We start from the raw sequence: 18,308 nt of genomic DNA on the forward strand, positions 1-18,308 counted from the left end.
CTCTGAAGCTTTTTTAACATAAGGTAGGTCCCTATTACCATACCTAACTATAACGCCACTTTAAACTTTGCTGTTTTTTAGTACATGTCTCAGTGTTTTTTTCTTATTTAGTCAACACCCCCACTGAGCAGGCACTGTGCAGTGAGGGTTGCAAGTAAGGCCTGGCCTTTGTCTGGTGGCCATTCCCTACTGCTCACGGCCTTTGGCTGTCTGCTGCAGAAATTAGACATAGGACATGGCCTTGCGCCTAGCCCTGCCGCAGGAGGCCAACTTGCTACACGCTAACTAACATCCAGTATGCATGGCCAAAGGCCATGCACAATAGTGGATTTACCGCAGTGCCTGATCTACAGCCAGGCCCAGTGGACAGCTTTGTTGTGGGTGGCCAACCCCCATTGTGCATGGTTGAAGGCCATGGGGTGTTGGCCACAGGGCCTGGCCTCTGTTCAGGATCTGATTCTAACCCTGCCTGGATGGCCAGCTCCCTCACTGAGCAGAGCCGAAGACTATGGGCACCGGCGGGTTAGCCTTAGAGGCTGGACTCTGGTGAGGGCCTGCAGTCAACCCCATGTAGGTGGACAACCCCCAAGATCACTAAATGACATTTCATTAAAAAAAAAATGTTTTGTCTGTTCCACAGCATTTCAGTGGGACCTGCACCTCAGCGTCAACCCCAGGAAATAGTGGTATTTTGCAAGCTTCCCCTCAGAGAAGCCCACATATCACCGTGATACAATGGGGTGAAACTTGTGTGGCAGCTTCCATGGTAGAACTGCAGTAGCTCATGGGAGGCCCCTCTGGGTCTCACAGTTGTAACATGGTACCTCTGGTATGATAAATATATATAATTGTTAAATTCAGCCACAGGGATCATCTCTCTGAGCCCCCCCTCTCACAAGTGCCAGGGGGTCAAGGTCTCCCCATCCTGTCTCCTCCTCCTACTTTTTTGTCAAAAATTCGGGGCAGGCAGACCTAATCCCTGAGTCCAGTAATTGCACCTGCATCATTTTTCTCTGAGTTGCTGCAACTAATCAGATCGATTGGTACCACTGGACTAATCCTGCAGTACTGAAAAGGCAGACAGGAGAAAGATGCGCCCTCAGCCAATCAAGAGGGTCCTATTTTCAAAAAAGTTTCAGTTCTGTGGAAGTCCTGTAGTACTTCCTTGGGGCCAGCTGTCCAAATATGCATATTGTTTTAACCCCTTCATGACCACTCCAAGCACCTTTTTAAATATGTATTTCTGAAAAGTGGCTGAACGGATTTACACCAAATATTGAAACACATGCTTCTCAAGAAAAATTCTAACTTTCTGTCAAATTTGGTATAATACTGTTCAGTAATTTTTTTTGTATCTGCAATCTAAGTTTCCTATGGGAAATCAACGTTTTAGGACCCCCTTTTTCTTGTCTCCTGTCTTGACGGATCACCCCAAACCTTTCCAGGAAGAAGCTGAGTTGGATGAGCTTTTTTTAGAAAGTTTCATGCAGATTTATCAAACAGCACCATAGTTATTACAAAACAAAAAACACTCTTCCTATGGAAACGATATATACTTATCCATACCCTTTTACGCAGATTAGTCAGTTGTTTTTCAAACAGAAAACGAGAGGAATTACAGCCATGATCTTCGATTGTTACATTTTCAAACCATGAAATGAGCCGCCTGCAGAATATGCCTGCATATGGCATTTTGTTTTGCTGTGTCATTGGAGAGAGGAGGCACTCTTTCCCTAGGTGCTGTCAGTCAAACCTGAGGTATCGCACGGTTTTTTAATTCGAATATCATTTAAGAAACACATTTAGGCCCATTAGAGGACACACTCTTCCCCCTCTCTCCACGGTTGTGCGAGCAAACGCCGGCACTGCCTGAAAGGGTCGTGAAATTGTGTCAAAGTGATGTTTTAATCTCACTGAAAAGTGTATTAAAGGAGCCGATGTAATTTATGGGAGATGCTTGGATGAAAAGCCAGATTGGAGTGGGATGATCCCTTCACTCTGCAGTGAACTGCGTGTCATGTTTATGCTGTTTGAAGTCTGGGCAGCTAATCTAATTTGCGATAAGAGGGCTGGCCTGGGAGGGGGGAACCTCTGCATCACTCCTGCTAATAGTGTGTGCTGTAAATGCACTCTGGCGGCGGCTGCCACTCCTGACGAGAAATGACATTTCTATCAGTGAGACCGTGTCGAAGATGGTCAACATCAAATAAAGCATATCCTCCTGCCCTATTCACAAACGTTTTTAGATCTTCTTAATAATTTACATTGGTTCTCACCCTCCCGCTGTACCCCTTTAATTTGAACTTGTGTCTATTGATAGAAAAGAATTCATTTTGGTGTGTGTGTTACTGTAATATTTATACAGTGCTTACTGCACCTACATGGGGTGCTGAAGCTCTTGCCTAAGTGAGTAGCAGGCTACACCATGTAGGGTGTGTGGTTGGAAGGGTGTTGTCTTTGATTTGATCCTGTGTGGGAAGTGCTTCTATACCTGCGTGATTTGTGCAATGCAAGTGTTACTACTTGCTGACTGATCCTTTCAGTCTCTTGCACGTTCTTTCATTCAATAAATCTCGTAGTCACCGATTCACTAACTCACTCAGCCACCCATTCAATAACTTACTCTGCGGCTCCCTCACTCACTGATAAACTGATTCACTCACTCACTCACTCACTCACTCACTCCATGACCAACTAACTCGCACCACTATCTCACTCATTCAATGACTCATAAAATCTACTGCCGTTCACTCATTTGCTCACTCGCCCAATCAATCAACCCGCACCATGGCAGTGTCTCACTCACAGTCACTTGTTTCCTCACTCACTCGCTTCCTCACTCACTTGCTCCTTCTCTGCTACAGACATTCGCACACTCAGGCACTCACCCTTCACCAGTGCTTTAAATGGGCAAGTATTGTCTGGTACTGAGAACTAACACTTCTTTAATTTTAAAGGGAGAGTACATGCACTTCTCAGCACTGCTGCAATACATTTAATAATAGGAGAGTACCTGCACTGAGTGGGAGCAAACAGGTATTCTATATAGTGAGTACCTGCACTTCTATATTTCCATTTAAACCTAAGCACTGCTCTTCACTCATTCACCCACTCACGCTCATGCAATCACTCCCCCCCCCCCCCCCCCCGCTCGCTCCGTTGATCTCTAATCAGTAGTCTCAAAGGCTTTAGAGTTCCTCAATATTATGAAGCCCATCCTATTGAAACTTGTAATCCATTCTTGCAGGTGCTCTTGGAGATCGATTGTTTGTTTCACGCGAACTCGAGATATTCGTGGGGAAATGCGGGAGGGACTATTAAAATACTTGGCTGTCCGAGGAAGACATCTCCATTGATAACGCGAACACTTCCGTCAGCATGGACAATATGTATATATACATATGTAGTTTTAAACAGCATCCCGGAAATTGCTCAGGTAGGAGGGATAGGAGATGGACGACGTCCGAGTTTAGGAACCTCAGGGGGTGCGGTCGTTCTAACCAAAACAACTCTGGGGCTTGGAAAAATAATGAGTGATATAAGGCACACTAACGATTATTAATTGTTGTTATTATTATTAGTAGTAGCATTACAACGACAATAATATGAATACTTATTATAATAATATTAATTGCAATTGCAAACGTGAATTAATAACGCGCCTAAAGAATAATAACAGCTGGAAGATCGGAAGGCAGAGAAGAAGCCATACATCCCTAGAGAATGGTGGGGAGAAGCGTCCTGATGAATGATGGAAATTTAACATCGAACACATGGTACCCGAATGTTATAAATTCTCCTTCTAAAGTTCGGTGCAGGGTGTGAACATTTGTTTAATTTGAGGTAACGCTTATTGTTGAGTTTGGATCACTGTGTAAATAATGACAGACACACGTGCCATTAGCCGTAGTATGCCCGAAGGTGCCGAGGACAAGCGTGGACGCGCGTCTGTTGAGGAAAAGCGCCTGGTTTAAAATAAAGCCCTGTCAGGTTGTTTTTTTTCTCGTGAGGACAAGCGAGTAACCGCCGGTCCGTGGCGTAACTATAACGCCCGCTATTCTTCCACAGAGAAAAGCAGCATGCACAAGACGATAAGCTGGTGGTGTTTGTGCACTGGCGGCGTGGTTTTGCCATTACAGACATTCCCACTAAAATCATTGCTAAGCTCCTGCGGGACATAGGGGCAGATTTATGAGCCCCTTGCGCCACTTTTGCGTCACTTTTAACATGGGAAAAGTGACGCAAAAGTGGCGCAAGGGGCTCATAAATCTGCCCCTATATATTTATATAAACGTGCACGCTGCGCCGACAGGATAATTTCCGTTATCGTATGACGTTTCAGAGGCACGTGCAGGACGTCTGGTCCCGGGCACGTTCCAGCTGCGAGTCGACCAATGCGCGCTTCTCAGCGTCTGTTCCCTGTATTGGAACCTGAGAAAACACGACCCGGCCTAAAAATATTCGTCTTTCGGTTCCCTTTGTTGTAATTCGCAAGAACTATTATTACGGTAAGATGGTACCTTAGGTTACAAAATAAAGTCTCGAGTTATACTGCTAACACATTGCGGTCACAGGCTAGCGCCTCATCACCTCATGTTGACATTTGTTTGAAGAAAGGGGAACATTTTGGGTGTTGATCGCGCAGTTTTTGAGGGGTTCTCGTTGGCAGTATATTGAGATGTAAAAGCTAAGTGACGTCTCCTCCTCCCATTGGGATGCTCTGACTCATGGGTAATACATGGGTTAAAGTACCCTATCCCAGGGCCAGTCCTGGTACATTTGGGGCCTAGGAAAATTGTTGAGAGTCTTTTCAGGAAGCAACTTTCTTGGTGTGAATATTAGTAAAACAAAAACACCACTATTAACACCAATATAATAAGTGCCTATATTTTAAATTTCAGTTAACTGGTAATACATTTTATTAGTCACACTGGATGGAAAGGTTTGGCCTCGGTCTCTCCAAAACTCATATCTTCAATCAAATGTTAACAATTTGTTTCCAGATTAATGCTTAAGATATGTGTATGCGGTATTCATATAGTGAACACCAACCCGAAAGGCTGCTATGCACTGTGCAGGGTTAAAGACACAGTCAACATGTGATAGGAGGAATAGATGGTTTGTGGATCGTAACTGCATCATATATATATATATATATATATATATATATTTTTAAAGTCGAATATTCGCTCTTACATAAAATGGAGTTGACTTCAGGCTGTCTGGATGGATATGGGAATAACATTCCAGATCCTTGGGTCATAGATGGGAAAGGCCTTTTTCTTGATTTTGCTCCTTTTAGCACATCTTCCGTCTGAAGGTATCCTTGTTGCGGGTGTGTGGAGAGCCATTGGAGATTGTGAGTTTTTCATCCAAGAAGGCTTTGGTGTCAGTCGTATAGTGCAAACTTAGCCAAAAGCAACGTATCACTGTACAGGGTCAATGCAAAGCATATAGTCAAGGTGTGACAACTAAAAGGTAGCTGGTTTGTGGACTATTAACACATTGTAATAGCTGTGCAGATTATGCAGCTGAGCTTGAAGATGATGCAGGGCGGCAAGGAGGACCTGTGGAGTTCCATCACGGTGTTATGATGTGGTCATATTTCTTCATGCCGTAGTGAGGTGTGCTGCAGCATGTTGAATGCCCTTAAGGGTGCCAGTGTGGATTACAATTTCAAGATGGTTTCCCAGATTCAGTGCAAGATACGGTATGTGCAAAAAATATATTAAAGCAAATAAAATAGTTGAAAATAGCTTGACTTCTATTAAAGGCATCCCCCTAGTCACCGAAAAAACACCAGAAATGACGCAGACACTACCAGAAAACTTTCATATGTTGCTTAAAAGGGTTTAATATCAGCTCAAATGAGCCATAGCTGCAACACCCCTATCAACGTCCTCTGAAGCCTTAAACTTTCTTACTCTAATACTTAGTATACACTTGCATGGTTCCAGAGTGCATTTCATTTAGTAAATTAGCATTATGCAGATTTGGTGAATAGATATGAGATACATCTCCTTTCATTTAATTTCTCCTAATTTTGAACACAACCTGGAAAGCACACTTTTAAATGTAATTAAATAATGCTGGGAGCCAGGCCCACTAACAGGTACATGTCTTTCGGCTTCACAGTGCTTGACTATAGCTGCAAGACCCATGGAAGGGAGGCCAGGCCCCTAGGGTTGTGTTTGGTCAATATTTTACCATCATGGATAGTATTTCATCTTTAAAACAGAGTAAAAAAGCAAAACATCTTAATAGAACGTCTAGGGATATAACAATATAGAACAAAATACCCGTGCCTCACCAGCTAAGTAAAATCTCTCAAATTGGAAGTGCACAAAATATGACGACAAATGGTGTCAACAGAGGTATTTAAATTGGGGCAAGGCTACCCTGGTGGACCTCAATTTATTAATGGCAGGCATCAGCCTCAGAAGTAGCTGACTTTAATTCAAGCATTCCATCCTTAACTTTTTTATATACTTTAGTGAGTCGCCCTAAATTGGATGTGTATGCCCAGACGTGGGTCCCATGCACACTGGGTCACTGGAAACACACTATACCTGGTTTGATTTGATTTTGATTTGATTTGATTTGATTTGGCGGATGATCCTTTCTTAGGGCGACACCTATCCTGAGTTGCTTGTGTTCTGGGTCTGGGAGGACCTGTGCACAGTAAAATACAACCATAATTTGGGCGCATTGGACCCATAACCCACTGCACTTGCTGCACTATTGATACCTATGCCCTTCAGAGGGGCCGATTGTCCTGGACCTTGCAGCCATAGCCAGTGCTACAAGGCCCAGAACAGCAGGCTTTCTCCCTTGGTCCTCTCAGCACTGGACCATGGCTGGTAGGCCCAGGGGAGGATGGGCCTTTCCTGGCCTTTGCAGCTCTAAATCATGCCTATACGGTACATGAGAGAAGGGACCAGTGGCATAATAATGTAGCCATGGGCCCTAATGCAAGAAAATGATGCTGGACAGTAAAGGGCAGCCATAATCTGGTTGCATTGAGTCCACAAGATCCATAAACACTGGTGCCACTGCAGCTGCTGCACTACTGATCGTTACACCCCAGGTAGATGCCCCTAATGAGCTCACAGCCATACTCCTGCTCTGCTAAGCTCATGAACTGGCACCTTCTACCCTGAGTGTTCAACTACAGCCAACTGCAATGACCAGAGGAGGGAGGGTCTCTCCCAGCCCTCACAGTTCTATAACATGCCTGCAATACCAATGGAAGAGAGGAAAGTAGCACAGCAATGGTGCCATGGGTGCTGGTGCAAAGCAAAAGGGCCCCCTCACTCTTGCCCACTGGCTGCACAGTAAAACAAAACCATAATTTGGGAACATTTGGCACATAATCCCTCTGGGCCTAGTGCCACTGCATCTGCTGCACTACTGATGGCTATGACCCTAACCATGGCTATGCTAGGGCAGAAAGGAAATGTTTTAGGCCCCTCTAATTTGCATGCAATAGAAAAAGACAAGAAATTACATCACAAGACATGGAGCCGGACATCGACCTCTGCACAGAGCCATGGCATAGAGCTGTTAGATAGTTTTAATGGGGCCCAGGGAAGGGGCCTATACAAGGCGCCACCCCACATGCTGGGCCTCTCAGATATGGTGTAGTGCTGAGAGGGTTAGGGGAGGGAGACCATTAACTCATGGGCCTCGCAGCACATAAGCATAGCTGCAGGGCCCAGGGCACAAATCATGGTCTTGCAATGGTACGCTATGACTACGCGGCATAGGCTAGGGCCGCCATACCCTTAGGCCTTGCAACCATGGTCTAGTGCTGTGAGGCCTAGGAGAGGGAAGCACTCTACCATTGGCCTCACAACAATAATGTAGCACTGCAAGCCCAGGGAAGGGTGTTCCCCCCATAGACCACCCCACCATGATCCACAGCTTTGAGGCCCATGGAGTGTTGTCCTATCTTCTGGCCTCACAGCTATGATGTAGTGCTACAAGGCCCATGGGATGTGGTCCCACTGTCCCGTGCTTCACATCCATGGTCTGCTGCTGCAAGACCTAGGAAAGGAGAGCCCCTTCCCTGGGCCTCACAGCCATGCCCCCAAGCCATCACTGCAAGAGCCAAGTAGGGTGGCCAATTTTCCATTATCACTTCACATGACAACTTGTGCCTTCGGAGAAACACTGCACGTGTACAGACACAATTTGTGTGAAGTGAATTTGGAAGCCGTTAATTGGGGGAGCAGGGTAACTAAGAGTTACATAGCAGATTTTTGGTGTTTCATTCTAACCCCCCCCCCCTCTAAAATAGGCCATGTTAAAAGATAGCTCAGCTGGAGATTGAGTTTATCTCATGTGATTACTCTTCATACTATATTTTGAGTTCTAATCCGTTTACCAACTCCTGGATTAAGCCATGACTGCTCACAATTGCACATTTTGAGTGACAAGTTTAGAAAATGAACTCTGGTATTCAAATAGAATGAAATAGCCTTAAGCTTTGAAACACCAGTGGTAAATATCAGTGTCTACCATGCATACTGTCCTGTAAGTACCCACTGCCACTGGACCTGGTCCAACTGGTAAAGTTTAACCATGAAACAAGGATATTTGACCTCTAATCTCAGTTTTACGATGGAAACAATTGCCATGTTTTAAAGCTGAGCAGGGCCGATAACAGAGTAGTGATTCCTTAGAAGGGGCAGCCCCTTTGCCTTGCCATCAGAATCAATGATATCCCAATAGTGGTCCAGTGGACTATTTGGAGATATAGAACCAGGAGCCCCTTTTTTTAATCCTGGCCTTCCATTTGACCAAATTGTGTGGTCTTGGGCAATCACTTTTCTGAATTTATGCATATTTATAGATTTCCCCAAATTCCACATACTCCGTCATCTGCTGCATTATCTGCTGGTTTTAACAAAAAAAAATTGTGGTTCTAGCTCAAATGGTTCAAAAGTTCCTAATAATACGACAACATGTGCTGCTGCAGCACAGCTGAAGATCCTTTGCAAAGCTAGGCTGTTTACTTTTCAGTTGCTTATTACTGCATTTGGATGTTAAACTGGCACTAATTAAGTGCAACCATTGCACAGCCAGTGTTTTTATGTTCAAAATTCACAATATAGTGAAGAAATATCATAAAATGTGCCGAATTATGCTGCTTAATATGCCTTTTCATGATACATAATCTACTCATCCCTGCCGCCTAATTTGATCTTTCACTGCCACATAATTTCAATGGCCCTGGTTATTGCTTTGCTGCTCCATTTTTGGCAAGATTGGTAGCATTTGAATTCAATGTAAAAACTGCTAGTCAAATATAATTAATATTTCCAGACAGAAGCGAGGTGCTCAGTCAGATGTAATAGTCACCTAAATGGAGTACAGTGGTAAATATATAGCCTGTGTACCGAGTAGCAGTGTACTGCAGACATGGGTCTGGGTAAATTAGTATTTAAACTAGCTGTTTGATACTGGGCAAATAACACTCTCCTTGGGCCACATCCACTGATCTGACATTAAGGCAACACTTTGAAACAGGCTTAATTTGATAAATAGACACCAAAGGCATCCTTCCAGGTTCTGGCTCAGGTCAAGGTCCAGTTTGAACCAGAAGTCCATAAAGAGTCGAGCTTTCTTGTGGCTCTGCCTGCCACCCTCCATCTAACCAGGATGTGGCATTACGGCTAGAGCTGTCGTCATTGTAATAGAGGAACCAGGTTTCAGTCTTGGTGTCAGCTCAAGATGATGTGATTCTGTGCAAATCACTTAATCTCCCTCTGCCTAAAATAATAATGTGTACTTATGTAATGTAACTGGTTCTTGCATAAAGCACGCCAATACCCTTGGGTTGCATTTGCGCTATATAAAACAGCAAAAATGGGTTTCATTCCTCATTCAAGGCACTTTGCATCTCGGGTTGCCACCGGGCTGTTGTTCTATCCTGTTCTGGTACAAAAATAAGCAAATCACCTAAAGCTGTTATTTTTAGCCCTGATCTGGACATAATCAAAACAGTAAATATAAACAAAAACACATTTAACGTGTTTTAGTGCTGCGTTTGATCCCTGAGTAATAATTAAGGTAAACAAATAGAGAAACATCTTGTTACAAATGAACACATATGATTTTCTTTAACCCCTTCCATGCGGCGCCGATTCCCGCCCAGTGCTGACCGTTTCTTGCGCGGGCGTGGTCATGACGGAACGGTTCCGTCATGAGCACAGCTCAACCGACGCTCATGACGGAACCGTTCCGTCATGAGCACCGAAGGGGTTAAAGTGCTGTTTATTATTGTGTCCCACCCTTTGCAGACTACTAAACTGCAACAAATGGCCTGGAATTTTCTCTTGGAAAGGTGGCAACCCTATTTACATCCCAATAGTGTAAGGTGATCCTGAACCTGCAAGGCACAGGACCCCTCCTGTGCTGCAACGTCCTCCCCCAGACATTGACAAGCATCCCTTTTACAGCTCATCAAGGGCTGAGAGACTGAGAGTTGCTTGTTGTTCATAAGGGCCCCTTTCCCTATTGGTGGCAGTGCTAAACATGCCTGGGAGGCCCAGGTGGGAAATGCCCCTCCCTTGGACTCTCCCTGGAGCATAGGTGTGAGGCCCAGGTCCGAGGGGTCACTGGTGCGAGGGTGGTGGGTGGAGCATGGGGCCCTGGGCAGCTGCCCATACTGTCCATGCTTAGCGCCTGCCCTGCCCTATCCCTTAAATTATAAAGATTTTGAAGGTCACCAGGGGTTTCTGTGACCATATAGAGCAAGGGTGCTTGCAAACATTCTCCCAGGGGCCAAATGTAAGGTCTGTGAGGTGAAGGAGGACAGCATTGATGCCAGCAGGGTGGGGTCAGGGGAAGGGTGAGGTGGTGGGAGGGAGAGGTTTAAGCTGGTTTTAAGGGGAGCGAAGCACGTACAATGTGAAGACTGCAAGCCTTGGAGTTATTGTTATGGCCCTCTGAATTAGGCCCCTAGTCTCTAAAAGAGACAAATAATTGGCAATACTGTGCTGTATCTTAGTTACTATCCCTCTAACTCGCTCCTGGCTAAGCCTTCTATGATTGCTATTGCTACCATTGGTGAGTCATGTGTACAAAGGAAGTAACTTGATAACTGAATTGGAATGAAATAGAATCTTAAGCCTCACAATTTCCTTTTGCCTATAGTCTCCTTTCTGTAAACATTAGGAGAGCCTAGGAACAGGTTCAAGTGAGGCCTAGAAGAAATTCTTGAAAAAGAACCCCTCACACAAGCTATTTAATTCACTGAGGTGGCCAGACACAAACCCTCAATTCCCACTGCTAAATGTGGTAGAGGGGAACATTTTAGCCATGGTCCCGGTAAACTTGGTGTTTAAGTTTTGCTTTAACACGTTGCAAATATTTTGGCTTTGAATGATTTATTAAATATCTGGCAGGTTCCACAACACAGTGACCTGACCATGGGTAGTACCTGAGTCTCACCAGGGAACCACTAACACTGCAATTGTCTAATGAGCCAGATGGAAACTTTGGAACCAGAAGACATGATTGTTATTAATCCAAACCTCCCTTTGTGACAAAGTTTATACTAGTGGACAATCACTTTTTTAACATGCGCTCTCCTCCGTTTTTCATAGAGATAGAAAGAACTTAATTCATTCTAAACACTGGTAGAGAGTATGTTATAAGAAAACAGGACTGTAAACTCAATAATCATTTGATTTTACCCATGGTTGATAGAACACCCAGTCTCACAGTCCACACAATAAAATGTGGTATAGTGATAAAGTTATGACCTTGAAACAAGGAGTCCTGCACTCTAGTGTTGGTACTCCTGCTTCACCAAATTGTTCAATCATGGTCAATTGCTATTATATGATGGAGGATGGGTGAGCCACCGAAGACTTCAGCAACATGACTGGCTCTGGCTCAGCACAAGGTTTTCTTGGATCCTCAAGTCCAAAACAGGTCGAGCCTTCATGTGGCTTCTGTCAGCCACTCATGCTCTATCCTCTTGTGCCAATTATTAAAGGCAAAGCATTACCTTTTGATGTAAAATGAGAGCGAAAGAGATACCTGTCTAGTGGCTGAATCACACGTTATGAAAATAGAAAACCTAGAATCTATCCTGGACGCCATGCTTGACAGATTGTGTGATCTTCGGCAACTTTTTCATTTCACCTTGCCTCCTTTTTCATCATCATCACGTATGAGATTAACTGGAGACACAAGAGTTTAGGATGTGCTATGTACAAAACTTTATGTTGTGTTTGACTTACTATACTATAATGCTGGTCCATGTATAATAATAACCTACAACATTTAGAGGGTGCGCATGACATCCGACTTGCCTCTTGGTTCACGAATGGCATTGTTGTTAGAGATGGAAGAATAGCATGATTCTTTCTACGTTCAGGTTTGAAAACTATCACTTCTAAATGTCACTCAGTGAAGTGATCTAACTGATGTTTTAGGGTGAATCACTTTCATATCTCAGAGTAATAAACTTTTTTTTAATTTTAAAGACATTTTATCATATTTTTACCTGTTGTGGCATGATGTGTTTACACGTGAAAGACTTCCTAAAGATAAATTTTGATACCCTCTGTGGTTATTTTCTTTTACTTCAGTTAAGCTGTAAATTAATGCTTACCTATTTGTTTAACGTCTTTCTGAATGTTCATGCTCAGTTAGGAAATAGCATCCCACTGCTGCTGTTCACGAAGGGACCATATGTAATGGTCATGACGGCCCCAAATGGTCCCTGGGCCATACAATGAGTATCCCTGAATAAGGTCATAGAACTCCATGGTGGCTTGCACTGTCCTTAAAATGTACATCAGAGGGTAGTTTAGTCTTTATAACATATGGTTTCACATTCACCATTCTTGCAAACCTCTTAAACCCTTGGTATTTTACTCTTTCTTATGAAAGTTATTATAAGGTTACAGACAGTCAGAATAAAAACGGAATCAAGTGCGAAATTAAACACATCATAATAAAGCACTTGGTAATTTGTTGCAAAAAGATATTGGCATCAGTTTAATGTAAGTCAGCTAAAAAATTGTGAGGCTCACAATGTGTAGTTAATGAAAATAGAGTCTATTTTTCCTGCAATGATCTTTAGTTTGCAAAAAGAAGTCAGTTTCACTTTTTATACTGTAATTTTCAGCTGTTTGATGCGAGTAGGCATTATAAAGTCACAACTCAACTGACTGTAATAATTTTTTACAGCTGAGGAGCTATGTCACTTTATTATCACAGGTGACTAAGTGACTAAAATGTCACAAGCCGCCTGTAATGGAATTAGAGACAGGTTTTTATATATGGATTGCAGGCTATGATGTATTATGGTGATGTCTCATATGATGAGTTATTGAAGCACCTTCTATACATTGAGAGGTAGTGAAATAGTTAGTCTTGTGGGATATAAATTACAAAGACAGTTTCCACATTGGGATGCCCTCTCGCGTGTCATACTGGGGTGTCACCAGTCCTCTCCTGTTTTTTTGTGGTGATCTCTTTTGTGGGATAGAGAGGTTTATCGTCTCTCCCTCTAATGGTAGATTGAGGTTTTTCCTTTCTTAAGATGTTGATGTGACCTGCTTCATGCGTTATAAACAAATCTAGCTTCATGGGTACTTGAAGTGTGAGGTTTCTCCTCTCGTGAGTAATTGGCCCAATGTGTTTCATCGGTTACAGTAGACGACAGTACCAGTAGAAATATGGGGTTCTGCAGCCACTGCATTTTACACATAAAAGCGGATTTATCACAATTGCCACAAAAACCTCCATTTGCTGCATATTTGCAGATTTCAACAAAAAATTGTTTCTAGCTCAAACAGATCTAAATTTACTAAAAATGCCCACTGTAGTGTGGAACAGTGCAAAGCCATGTGCAAAGATTAAGGGCTAGATTACAAGGTTGGCGGTCCTTGGACCGCCAGACTCTTGGTGGCGTGGCGTTGGTGGATCCAGCCACTGCTGCACAGGCAGTCGACTGCCTGATTACGACTCAGGCTGTCGAACCGCACTTGGACAGCCAGCTCTGCCAGGGACCCACAGTTCCCTGGTGTAGGAGTGGCAGACAGAGGTTGTAATATGCTTGGCAGGACTGCCACAGTCTCACCAAGCATATTATGAGTTTTCCTCTCTGCCAGCCCTCCTGTGCCTCAGACTAATATGGATGCACACAGAGGGGCATAACATGTACCCCCCTGTGTGCATGCACATAGGTTCCTTCATGGCATGGACTTATAAGTCCATGCCGTGCAGACACCTTGTAGTGTGGTCCCTTTGCAGTGCCTATTTTTTTAATAGCACTGCCGCCTTTAAAAGAGGCACCGCCATGGGACCGCCATGCCGCCCACCTGCCAGACTAAGTCATAATCTGGCTGGTGGGCAGAGCAAGCTTTGGTGGAGTGGTGGCACAGTGGTTTGAGCAGCCGCACAACCGCTCTGCCAAAATCTCGGAATCTGGCCCTTATTTGTCAGGTTTTAGTTGCACAATGCTGTAGTCAGTTATTAAACTGATACTAATGAGCCACAAAATTTAATCAGACAATTTAAAGGCATGTTTAAATGACAACACTGTGAAATAATACTGTTTCGGAATTGACAGAATATTTCATATAATTTGGCTTTTCTTGTGGAATTATTTAGTTAACGTTGCCCCATAATTTCCATTGCTGTTTATAGTGGTTTCTCTACCGATGGGATAACAAGGTGCCCTTTTTCATTATCAGTTGAGGTGCATGCTAGTGAGTTATTTGTGTAACCTCTGTTTTTGGTCATGGTGGTACCCTAGTGACCATTCTGGTAAAATATTGATGCATACTCTCTTACAAGTAACAAAAGTGCCCCAAACAGTGAGTTATGTATCCCCTGTGGTAAGATTTTGATATGGCCTCTAACAGGACAATTAAGGTGTACCATTCATAACTATCATTGAGGTGTTCAAGTGACTATTGTTTTATGGTTATTGAGATGTCACCTCTCTCCTTTCTTTGGGTTTATTGGGCTAACCTCTCTTGTTTCTTTCAGTGCCACAATTTGGGACCAATTTAGGTATCTTTTTGTGAGTTGTTGAATCATCCGAGCACCACAGAACCTGATGCATTAGTCCTATTTCCCCTTAATGTAGTCTTCTCTTTAGACGAGGTGGAATTAGCATTGGCAGATAGTTCAAATAGTAAAGCCCCGGGACCAGACGGTATTCCACTTGACATCTATAAGGATAACGTCGCCCTGTGGGCACCGCTCCTGACCAACGTTTTAAACAGCTGTAACATCAAGGGTTTTCCAATTACCTGGCAGGAAGCTATCGTAGTCCCCATCTTTAAGAAGGGGGACAGAAACGATCCTAAATGCTATAGGCCAATCTCCCTCCTTGACTCGCTAATGAAGGTAGCGGGCAGAATTCTTTTAAATCGCCTCCAATCAAGGGCTGAGGAGAAAACCGTTCTTTCGAAATTCCAGTACGGCTTTAGGTCAGGATTTGGCACTGTCGAACAAGGCCTAAACTTGGCCTTAGTAATAGGTAAATATTCGGCAGCAAAGAGGGGAAATTTATTTATGACCTTTGTAGACCTCAGCTCGGCCTTCGACTGCTTGAATCATGATATTTTGTGGGCTACCTTAGCAGATCTTGGTATTGATTTTAATATTCTTAATTTTTTGAAAGAGCTATATAGAGGAGCAGGGGCTAAAGTCCGCTATGGAAAACTGGGAGAATGCACGCCCAAATTCCCAATTGAGAAAGGTGTCCGCCAGGGATGTATCCTGGCTCCTTTTCTTTTTAATATATATATAAATGGGGTGGCAGACCATTTATTAAAAACAGAAGTGGACTACCCGCAAATAGATGGTTTACGTGTCCCTATATTTCTGTATGCCGATGACGCGGTCATTATGGCCCGAACACAAACCGGCCTCCAGAAGGCCTTAACCAGCTTCTCGGCATACATGGGAGATAGGGGCCTTAGGATTAATATTTCTCCCACCCAATCAATCATTCACTCTGTTTTGTTCTGTAGATTTTACGAGTGGGGGCGGAAAAGATATTTACTACATCTCCTTAAACTTTGGAACCTGAGACAATGCAGACCAGCATTATTTAAATTATTGACCTTATCTGATGAAATGACTATTACCGCTGTGTCTAGGTACCTGAAATATGTGATTAGATGCAGATCCACCATGGTTTGATTGAAAACCTCATGAGTTTGTATGACTGTTGTTCTATCCTTGCACCCTTGGAGCAAGGGGTTTTGGTATTTACGAACTATGTATTGTATATAGATTTTTAAACATTAATTGTTACTGTTTTACTGGTTGTAATTACTCTATCTGCTTTTATGATTTTAATGTAAAATCGGAAAAAGCTATCTTTGATTTGATTTGATGAGTTGTTGAATCATCCTTTTTCAAATGTAATTGAGGTTTTGACTCTTCTGTGTAATTTGGGTGGCTTTTCATGGCTAATTGAGGTGTGCGCTCATGTAAAATGGAGATGCCCTCTTTTGTGGGACAAAGATATGTGCCGTCTGGTGAGCTCCTGGGGAGTCCTCTGTTATGGGATGTCTTCTTGTGGTGTAGAGAGGTGACTTATCTGGTGTCTTATTAAGCTTTTCTCACTCATGGGTAGTTGAGATGTTTATTCTTGCAGGTAATTGACATGCTCTATCCCTAGGAATGCAAGCTGTTTTTGTATGCTTTTTTGCATGCTTAGCTGTTCTTTTCCTGCATACCAAAATGCCCCCCCCCCTTATTGGCTTAGTTACATGTGTGCTCTAAAGTACCCCTTCTTGAAGGTAATTGAGGTTTCCTCTAATATTGGTTTTAAGTATGGTGTTGTCATCTCTCTGGTTGTGTTCTCTCTTATTGTAGTGGGGTGCCATGGCTAGTGAATCACTGAGATCTCCTCTTTAATGAACAATTGAAAAATCCCCTGATGTAGCTCATCCTTTTTTTTTTTTAGAGTTTTATATAGCGCGAACAAGATCCGAGACATCAGGTATCAGAGCGCTTTACATGAGCACCAGTTGCGTTACTGATGGATCCATTCATTTTTGTTAGGCACGAGGAGATTAAGTGATTTGACCAGAATCACTGGATGTTGAGCATCGTTGCCGAGACTCATCCAATTCTCCACCTTCGCGGTCAACCGCTCTAGCTGTAAGGCTTCATCGTCTCCCCAGACCATATATTCGTTTGTCCTCTTTTATGGTTTCTGCTTTCATGGTGTGCTAAAGTACGCTCTGTAGTGATTTACTGAGATGTCCTGTCTAATGGATAATTAAGGTATCCCTTCTTGTTAGCAATTTAGTTGTCAGCTCTTGGGGGTTGTGCTTTGTCCTCTATTGGTCTACTAAGATCCACTCTATTGTGGTTTACTGAGTCATCCTTTCTCTCATGATTACATTTGGGCTACTTGAGACTGAGAGAGCATTTTCCTGAATTGTGAGGTACATTCTCTAGTGGTTTACTGAGGTAACCTCTCTCATGGGTAATTGAGGAGCCCCCTCTGGTAGACTGGGGTGTGATATTTTGTGGGTTGTGTGACGTCCTCTGGTAGGCTGTGCTGTTTTCACTGTTGATTTACTGAAGTGTCCTCTCTAATGGATAATTGATGTGTTCCCTCTTGCAGATGCTTGAGGTATCTGCTGTTCCCTCTCTTGTGAATTACTGAGGTCTTCTCATTCTTTTTATAACTCAGGGAGGTCTCCTTTCTCATGAGTTGAGTTGTGTCCTTTCATTGTCTTTTGATGTGTCCACTGGGATTTTTTCAGTTATCCCCTCTCAAGCCTTATTGTTGTATATTCCTTAGCGTTGTATGAACATGTCCTTTTTCAAAAGTTAAAGAGAAGTCCTTTATGGTGTATTTAGAGGTTCATATTAAGGGGTTACTACTCTATCTTAACTAGTGATTTATGAAGCGGGCCCCATCAGCTTGTTATTGAGATGCATTCTTCTACATAATATTGATGTTTTCTTTGTGGTGATGTTATGTTGATTCTCACTGAGAGCCACAAGCATAAACACCAGATTTTAAATCTGGTTATTCACTATTATGATTTATCAACAGTAGGTAAAACAAGCTGTTACTCACTTTGCTGCATCATAAAGAAATTCCGGGCTGCTCTAAAAGAGCTCTCTGAGAGCCTGTCAGCATATCGGTGACTTATTGCTCTGATGGAAAGCAAAGGACACAGCGTCGGATGGGGGTGAGATGGCACAGATGAGGGTGAGTTGTTTTTATTGGTAGTTTTTATATAGGGTGCACTCGACCCAAAAATAATGGAGTGCTTTACAAGACACCAGTTACATTGCAC

The sequence above is a fragment of the Triturus cristatus genome, chromosome 8 (assembly GCF_964204655.1).
Source record: "Triturus cristatus chromosome 8, aTriCri1.1, whole genome shotgun sequence".
In the NCBI taxonomy this organism is placed as follows: Eukaryota; Metazoa; Chordata; class Amphibia; order Caudata; family Salamandridae; genus Triturus; species Triturus cristatus.